We start from the raw sequence: 10172 nt of genomic DNA, 5'->3' as shown, positions 1-10172 counted from the left end.
CTTATTCTATACTGACAACTACATTTTGCAGGGTTAAATTGCGCGCTTACTCTTAGCGTATCACATGCATCGGATATTTATCTTTCCAAACTAAATTGTGGGAAAGTATAAACATGACTAGAGGCGTTGCCTCCTTCTCACTTTCCACGTTGATCTCTTCGGTTCCATGTTCGCCTATTTTGGCGGTTACCTTCCCCAGTAGAGCGATTATATGGACCAGAACATCCAGAAGTATCCCTAAGGTTAGGGTTTTGCTCTTGGCGCCTTCTCTTAGTGGCGCGACTATAATTGGATTCTGGAATATGCTCTATTTCCACAAATCTCGAATTATAGTTCTTCACAAGGATGTTGTCATGCTTTTCAGCGATATTCATAGCTCCAATGAGCTCATGAAACCTTGTGATTTATCCTGCAACAACATTGATTTGATAGTTCTTAGCAATCATCCATGTAGAGACGGGGAAGGTAGAGAGACTCTTCTCAATCAACATCGCATTTGTGATCTCTTTGCCACAGAATTCCATTAAGGATTTAATGCGAAGTGCTTCCAAGTTGTAGTCAAGAACTGACTTGAAATCACAGAAGCGGAGGCTATGCCATCTCACTTCTAGGTCAGGAAGCAGGGAGTCACGGACGTTGCCAAATCTTTCTTCGAGTAAGACTCACAGCCTTCTAGGGTCTTCTTCATTCATACACTCGTACTAGAGCGAATCATCCATATGACGAGTCATTAGGATGACAGCTTTCACCTTATTTGCCTCTAGGGCTGCTCTATTTACTTCCAAAGCTTGAGATTGCTCAATAGTTAGCACGTCCTGGCTAGGCTCGAGAATCTTATCCAGGATTCCATCGGCCTTGAGATGCTGGCGGACATCACGAACCCACCTGTGATATCCAGAGCCAGTTGTTCCCAATGGAGCAAAGTCCAACTTGTTCAGGTTACTCATCCTGAAAGAGAACAAGAAAAAAGGGTTAGTTTCGGAGCGTAAAAAGTTACCACAAAAACATATAAAACTCATTAGCGTAATCGCTTCCAAGAAATTAAATTCCAAGAGGTATTGGATTAGATCGAAACAATGACGTAAGTGGTCGATCATAAATTATCTACAAACTCTAAGTTTGGAGATCTCAACAAGCTCTAAGCTTGGAGTGAGCACGAACCCCCACAGTTCGGCTTAATTTGGTCTCCCCTATGATGAAGAAAAGGGGATAGAAGAAGGGAGGTTGCAAGTCTCCGATAAAAAGAAAAGAAAATTACACAATAGCACCAGACCAAAGATATAAACACAGAAAACCCACCTTTAAATAGTTTTATACAAATAAGGACACAAGCCCAAACCAAAAACCAAATGAAGCAGGCCTGGCTTCGAATTTTGATGGAAAATGACTAAAATGTCCAATTTTCATCACAATTTACACGCATGCCACTGACATAATCCATAACAATCAAAAACTGAAATCTCAAAATGCAAAACGCAAACCTCAAATCAGAAACGCTAAAATCTCCAGCGACGTATCCAGAACGCATTGCAAAATCTTTGAAGCAGTAGCACTCAGCTTGAATCTGGCTTCAATGAAGGTCGATAAGGTAAGCCCTTACTCCAATTTCTGTGGGTGAACGCAGCTTTTGGTTTATACTTGAAGATTTGGAATTTGGGAGACCTCGACTGTATTGTTCGCTGTTCATAGTGACAGTTTGGTTTGGTTGGCCCTTTTCTGACCTCAATTTGTTCCTCTGGGCATGGATTAATACTGGATAATGTTTGGTTCACAGAGCTGAAGAACTTGATGAAAATCAGAGAATTTGCTTTGTCTCTGGTCGAGTTATCGAAGAAGAATAGCTAGCCCGTTTGCTTTCAATGTGAACTAATCGGTTGCCCAGATGCAGGCAGACTAGAGATTGATAGAAGTTGTGTTGGAATCAGAACAAGGGTTGGGAAGTTTTGGTTTGTTCGGACTATGCAACATAAAGGTACAATTCTCTATACTGGGAATGATCTCGACATGTAGATATTGATATTTGTTGAAAAAATTAACAAAGTTTGGCAATTACTTTGATTATAGAATTGGATACCTGATTCTTCATGATTATTATAAAAAAATGAATATGAAAGTTTGATGCAGGAAAGTATGGATGTACAACGAAGGTGCTAGGTTTGAAATTTATGTCGTCAAGGTCAGCTAGGTTTTATTTAAAGATTTTGGCTTTGGTGAGATATGGTTGTTTGTGCGCAATGATAATTGGTTTACATGCTTATTTGAGGTCATTTCACAGAGAATGGTAGTTTGGTATCCAATCTTAATTAAGAGTGATTATATAGAAAGATGAGAACCATTGTATATCAGTATATGCATTGACTAAATTGGTCTTTAAACGTGAAATAAGAAGGGGAAAGAAAAATATTTGGAATTTGGATGATGTGCCTTTTGCAAAGAAGCGGTTACTTGATAATTGTTGGTTATTAAGAACTGCAATGGCTCTTAGTAAGATTATGACCTTAAGAGATGGAAGTGTATAGATTGTTAGTTAATTTGGTATATGCCAGTTTCTCGCCAATATACTTGGTTTTCCATTAATTGTGATACTGGACATAAGTTGTAAGTATATGTATACATTGTGTGTAAGCACGGAAATTTTATTCCCACATGCTTTTGAAGTAACTAAAGTACTGGTTTCTTGCTGTACTCACTTTGATTAATTGAAATCCTTGAGTTCTCTGTGAATAGGCATAAACAAACAAAGAGGAATCCTTGTAAAATGAATAACACCAGCGAGTGCAGTAGCATGATTGGACGATGACGAGTGCAGTAGCAGAACACAAGTACGAGGGCAGTAGCAGAATTGGACGAGTATGAGTGCAGTGAGTGCAGTAGCAGGATTGGACGAGTGCAGTAGCAGGACTGGACGAGTATGAGTGCAGCGAGTGCAGTAGCAGGATTGGACGAGTGCAGTAGCAGGACTGGACGAGTATGAGTGCAGCGAGTGCAGTAGCAGGACTGGATGAGTGCAGTAGCAGGACTGGATGAGTATGAGTGCAGTAGCAGGATTAGGCGATGACGAGTGCAGTAGCAGAACACGAGTACGAGGGCAGTAGCAGAACTAGATGGAGTATGAGTACAGCGAGTGCAGTAGCCGAATATGAGTAGCAGAATTGGACACGAGTACAAGTGATGTAGCAGAACTTGACGAGTATGAGTGCAGTGATTGCAGTAGCAGGATTGAACGAGTGCAATAGTAGGATTAGGCGATGAGATGAGAGTAGTAGGAGAGTGAGATCTTGTGAAGTAACATAAAGGGATTATTCTCAAGGAAAAAAAAAAGTAACATAAACGGATTATTCTCAAGGGAAAAAAAATTAACATAAATGGATTATTCTCAGGAAAAAAAAACATAAAAGGATTAAAAGTCAAAAGAAGTAGTTAAGGGTAAAAAAGTAAATTAACTCATGACATGTGGCAAGTGGAAAGCACATTGTCCTTATTTGTAAGATTTAGTCCTTATATGTTTAATTAAATCTTTAAACGATGTATTTGTTAAGTCATCTTTTGTCAATAACTTATATATAATTTGTTATAAAAAGAAGAGAAATTGAATTAAAAAACTCTAAAAAAGGGGAACTTTTAGAAAAAATGATTAAATTCAGTTTACCCCCCTGAGGTTTGAGGGTATTTTCATGTTAGTCTCTGTCCTCTTAATTTAATCAGTTTACCCCCGGAGATTTACAATTCCAGTCACCCATGTCCAATTCCTTTGGCTCCGTCCAAATTGGACGTTAAATCAGACCAAGGAGGGCTAAATCGGTCATTTAAGCACGATTGGCTCCAAAATTTAAAATTTTAGGCATAAATATATAACCACATATTATAATAAGGATAATGTAACAAAGCAAAAGTTGACTAAGAGCCAAAAGTTTGTTAAAAAGTGACAAAGACCAAATCCAACAAGTTCTTAAAATTGAGCTGAACCCTTAAACAAATGACTTTTTTTTCTGAAAAATTCCAAATTTGCTTGAACTACAAACATATAGGATTAAAGGATAGTCTTAATATATTTCATAGAACAAAATAGAGCATACATTGTCTTTAGCATTAGTATGCCATTGTATGAATATTAGTACTTTACATCCATAAAACCAAAAAATCAAAGTTGCAATGGGACTTAGCTCTAATCATCTTCTCAAAAGATTAGAGCTAGCAACCAAGTTACATAGCTCAAGGTTGCGCAAAAGACTGCAACATAAACCAAATACGATAAAGTTTAGGGCATGCTAATAAGACAACATACAGTACATAAACCTATTTTTTCCCTTCCTTTTCCTTGATTCTGATAGATGACCTACTTGGGGCTGCTTGCTTAGAAGACGATGAAGGCTTGGGAGGAGGATTTGACATTGTTGGCCGAGGAGCTTGAGCAGGAGAAGGCTTTGGGGTTGTTGATGTTCTTGCAAGTCTACCCTTTGTCTTCCTTGAAGCATTTGATGCTCTTGCTATTGCTGCCTTCTTTTCATCTCTCTTTTTCTACAAATATGAGGCAGCAACACACCATTTAAAATAGCAACAAAGTCACAACAAACCACACAATCAATGCAATGAATAGAACATTACCTTAAGCTTATCTGCCCTAAGTTGTACCTTCTTCCTAAGCTCATTCTTTGTCAATGGCTCCCTTCTCTTAGTATTGCACAAGTACACTAATAAGTTCACATAAATACACATGAATCAAAAAAATTCCAGAATGTATAAAATCCATACCTGAGTTCCGGATGTTGATTCATCTAGCTTCCTCTTCTTGTTATTGGTTGTTGAGGTCTTGTTCTTGGGTGGCAAGTGTGTCTATGACAGGTCTTGACATTGTGGCCAACTTCATGACATTTGCTACACTTGAGAGACCTCTGCACCTTGCCAAGCTTTATACCTCCAGTTTCTGCCTTCTCAGCTGCACTCTTGATCGTCTTTGTTCTTGGTCTCCCAGGCTGCCTTGTGTATTTTGGGGGGGGGGGGGGGGATTGGAGGTTCAGCACTCTTTGACCACAAATCCATACCATTAACAGGTTTGATTGTGTTGTTGTAAGTAGCCATGTATGTCTTCTTTAGGTAGCAATGATCTACAAAGTCCTCAGGGGCTTGCCTCATGTAATTGATGGCTGCAGCAGCATGTTTACATGGGATGCCCATCTCCTGCATGCACAAGTGTGTGCTTGAAGGTTGACCACGTATTTGCTGCCCCCTATTCTCTCAACCTCAATTTCAGGTCCACCCGATCCATTAGGAATGCAATCTGTTGCAGCTTTGACCTTGTTCTTCTCTAAGAGCTCCCTCGGTTTGGGGCAGATTGTATCTTCTAATCTTTGCATCTTATCCCTCCTCATATGGATCCTCCTCACGAGTCATGAGTTTAACCCTGATTTCTTCAAAACAGCTTTCAATTGGCTTTGATCTTGCTGGTACTATAAATGCGTTGAAGCTCTCGGACAAGTTATTCAACAGGATGTCACACTTAAGGTGAGTGCTAAAGTATGCCCTCGACCAGTGCTTCAATGGCCTTTCAGGATCTACAAACAAAGTTGAAAATGGTAACATTAATGTGAATGCTAGGAAAAAGTGTGTAAACTTTAAAACAGAAACTCTGTGAAACAAGTTTACTCACGTGATAGCCAATCATATGCCAATGGATCCAGTTGTTTCATCAGGACCATTTCCTTGATAAAATAGTTCTCGGTACTTGACTTTGCACATGCCCAAAGATGGTCCTTTAACACCTTGTCCGGAAACAACTTGTTGAAGTTTGTCCATAAATGTCGAACACAAAATCTGTGTTCTGCAAGTGGCCTGACTTTAGCAAAAGCTGGTAACAATCAATTTTGTTTATCCGATATGAAGGTCCACCCGGCTCCTTCATCCCTTATGTTTAGATCCTTCACTAAAAAGGTCTAGAAACCACTCCCAGCTGTCTTTACTCTCCATTTCTACCATAGCATAGGACAAAACCCAGGTTGTGTTGTTTGCATCTAATCCCACAGCAGTTAATAGATAACCTCCATAACAGCTCTTCAAATGGCAACCATCTAGCCCAAGTATTGACCTGCATCCATCTCTAAAACCCATCTTTGGTGCTCCCAAACACACACACATTCTCTTGAACACAGGTAATTGCTCTTCATCTAAGAAGTCACACTTGATGTCTATGGTTGTGTTTGGGTCCACTCTTTTAAGCTCAGTTGCATAGTCTCTTATTCTTGCATATTGCTCTTTGATGGAGGCTTATAAAAGCTGCAAGGCTGCCTTCTTTGCTCTATGAGCCTGCTGAGTTGGCACTCTTGCCTTAACAGTGGCTGCCATTGCTTGTACAAGAGATTCTGTACAAAAAAAAACTACAATAAGAAAAACACTCTAGTACAAAATGATAGGAACTAAATAAAAATCAGTAAACTTGTATACCTAATGACCAATTTGGGTTGAGCTTAATCTACTCAGCAAATTTCTCTGTCAAGTAAGGTGTCCTAATCATGCTGTTTGCATATACTCTAGCACAAGTGTGTTTTGGATTATAGGTCTTGATCTGCAAAGTGTCCTCGTGCTACATTCTAGAGGCATATAACTCAAAAGGGCAATTTTCAGCTTTACAGATCACCCTTATTCTTAATCTGTCACTCTTCACAAACACAGCTTCCCACCCTCTCTGAATTGCTCTCTCTCTAATGGCAGCTCTCAAAATCTTTGCAGTTGCAAACTTCATGCCTTTGCAAAAATGAGGGTTGACCATATCAGTTTTAGGGTTGAACTCTGGGAATCCATCCCCTTCTTCCTCTCCATTTGAGTTAGCTTCTTTCCCAATGCATTCCTCATCAAAATCTATTGCTCCATACATTGGTTCATTGTCCTCATCTTGCATACCTCCCTCATTATCCATATTTGCAGCATTGGACCCTTCACCAACTCCTCCAATCCACTCACCCCTATCATTAAACTCTGTTTCCATGTCACCCATCCAATCATCATCTACACCATACTCATTATAGTCTTCATTGTCAAACACAGGATCATAGTCTTCATCTTCTGAACTGTCCTCATATAGCAAACCTTCAGAATCATTGGAATCATAAGCATCACCATCCTCTTCATTAGGTACACTAGATATGAAGCTCCTTGTTTCATAGGCGGACACATTGACATCAACAAGGTTGTCTAGGTCAGCAAACATGGTGGCATCAGGTCCTTCATCCACCATTTTTTTTCTTACCTTTGTCTTTAGGATCAAGCACTCCCACTTGGCTAGCTTGAGTAGGCACAATTGGATGCCATTCCAACTCCCTTATCACAATTCTAGAAGCCTTCTTTGCTGCCCTACTCGGGACATCTTTCCTCGGTGAATCTGGAAGTTGCTTTATCACTACCCCTGGCTTCCTCCTCGATGAATCCGGCAATTCTTCGATAACAACTCCACATGAACCAGCTTGACTATAAGCAAAATCATGGAACTCATCTTCTTCATACATAAACAGCACGATCATCATCCTCATCATCATCTATCTCTACATAGTCCCTCTTAAGCTCCCAATGATCCAAGTATATAATAACAAGCCTAATTTGTGGAACACACAAGCACATTGTAATAGCATCAAGATCAGTGGAAAGCTTTGTTAAAGCTTCATCCTCAGTCCCAACCTTATACCAATAATCTATCCTCTTTCCACTATAGTCTTGGTTCAACCCCCTAACCATACCATCAACTTCCACAAGTGACATCTTGTCCTTATCAACAGTCATAATAGGACACCTTCCCACCTATATATTGGTTCTCCTTAAAATAACCCCCATGGTACATCTTCACAGTAAAATAATCCGGGTGATCTGCATTTGGAAAAAAAAAAAAAATCAAATCTCTGTCAAAATAAAGATCCCAAAAATAATGCACAGAGAAAAGTCTCATGAATGAAAAAGTCAAACACAAAGAACACCAAGACAAATCCTGAAGGACCACACCAGCAACATACCATAAAGGACTACAACAACAACATTCTTTACAGGTAGGACCACCTCTTCTAACAACAAAGAATTTTACAACTAGGACCACCTCTTCTAAAAGCAACATTCTTTACAATATAATTGGATTACAACAGGCCTTATGCAAGCAGCCGTATACTTTAATTCATACTAGGACCCACCATTACAGTATTTAAAGACCTAACTCAGCACCCAACAACTTTCTGCATTATCTGCAATACTTTATTGATCACCATAAACACAAACAGACAATAAACCCCAATAAATTGCCCCTAACTTGCTGAGATTTCATTTCTAAATCATATATTCTAACCCATTCCCTAAACCCGAAACCCCCAATCTGTCCTCTACCTATAAACCCCAAAATGGAATACAAATCCCTAAAACCAAAGCCCTACCCGAAACCTAAATACCCATAACAAAACCCAAATCGAAACAAAAAAAAAATCGATTCAAATTAACTCACTGTAATTAGGAAGCTTCTCTCCTGCAATTTCCTCTCGAGGTGTCCATTCGTCATCCGCCATTTTGCCCCGGTGCTTCTAGGTATCGGGTTCTTTCCTTCTGTCCTCCGTAATGGGTTCCGACCTCCGTAACGAGTTCTGGGTTTCAATCCTTCTTCTCCTCTCCGTAACAGGTTCAGGGAGTGTTCTTTGGTTTTGAGATTGGGTTTAGATCTAAAATGGGGAATCGTGCTGTTGTTTAATATTTTTAGGTTTATTTGAGAGCGAACTGATCGAGGTTTTGGAACACTGAGAGGGAAAACATGCTCAGGGTTAGGTTGGTAATTCAGCCACTAAACCCTCCAAAAGTCATTCCATTTCAAACCCAACGGTCTAATTTAACGTCCAATTTGGACGGAGCCAGAGGAATTGGACACGGGTGACTAGAATTGTAAATCTCCAGGGGTAAACTGATTAAATTGAGAGGACAGGGACTAACATGAAAATACCCCCAAACCTCAAGTGGATAAACTGAATTTAATCCTAGAAAAAAATACCTTGAAATAAGTCGCCGGAAAATTTGACCGAAAAAAATATCCTGAAAACTTGCCGGAAAAGTCTCCGGCGGTGGTTGACCGGTAACCGGGTTGACTACTGACGTGGCGGGGGTCCAGTACTGACGTGGCACGTGCTGCTGACGTGGCTTGCGTCAATGGGCCGCGGCTAGGGCTGCCTCCTCCCTTTTTTTTTTCTTTCTTTTCTTCTCTTTTCTGCCGGTTTTTTGCGGAAGGTTCATTCGGCCGGTTCACTTACTTTTAGGCTGGTTTTTGTGCTTTTTCTTCCGGTTCCTGAATCGTCATATTGAGAGGTGTCTGCTGACAAAATTTGGTTGAAATTGGATGTCCGGAAAATGGTGAACCAGTGGAATATTTGTTGCGGGTTGTATCGAGCTTTCGGTGGCCGGTTCGGTAGGTTTTCGGCCGGTTCTTAGGGTGGCGCCGTAGGTTCTGGACTTCTGAGATCGAGTGCTTCAAGGTGTGAGGTGGAGGCAGAAAAGGCTTCAAGGTTTTGTATTTGGATTCAAGATTTTTAGCTTCTTGAATCAGGGTTTGGCTATTTGTTTTAGGGTTAGGGCTTCGTGCTGATAACGTATTTTAGGAAAACTGAATTGGGAAAGAATTGAATTGCCATTTCATTGATAATAGGGGACTCTTTATATAGAGGATTACAAGCATAGAGATAGAGTTATATATGGAAACATAATCGTACATTGATCGGATATCTCTTAATATTCTCCGAGAATATTTGTAATATAAACCCTGTTTCAACTAGAACAAGTAACATCGAGTTTGAGCCAGACACATATTCTGAATTTACTTGAACAATAATAAAAATTAAAAATAATAACAAGAGCATTTGAACGTACAACATTTGTATTACCAAACAATCAAGGCAAAATAATTTCTCATGTCCAATTTGGTCATTCCACAAACAAAAAGCACAAGCCAGTTTGAGTTCACCAAACACCTTACCACTGACAGCTCTTATAAAAAGCCAGTTTACCAAACACTCAACTGCTTTGCTTTTCAGCCACTTATTCTCAGAAATAAGCAAAAGCCAGCTAGTCTGAAAAGCCCAGCCATGTTTGGACCCAAACTCTTTTTTTTTTTCGGGCAAAGAGTTGGACCCAAACTCTAATAGTATGAATAACTACAAGGTAAAAAG

This window comes from Rosa chinensis, chromosome 6 (assembly GCF_002994745.2).
Source record: "Rosa chinensis cultivar Old Blush chromosome 6, RchiOBHm-V2, whole genome shotgun sequence".
Taxonomy (NCBI): Eukaryota; Viridiplantae; Streptophyta; class Magnoliopsida; order Rosales; family Rosaceae; genus Rosa; species Rosa chinensis.
Note: the sequence above shows the minus strand (reverse complement) of the source record.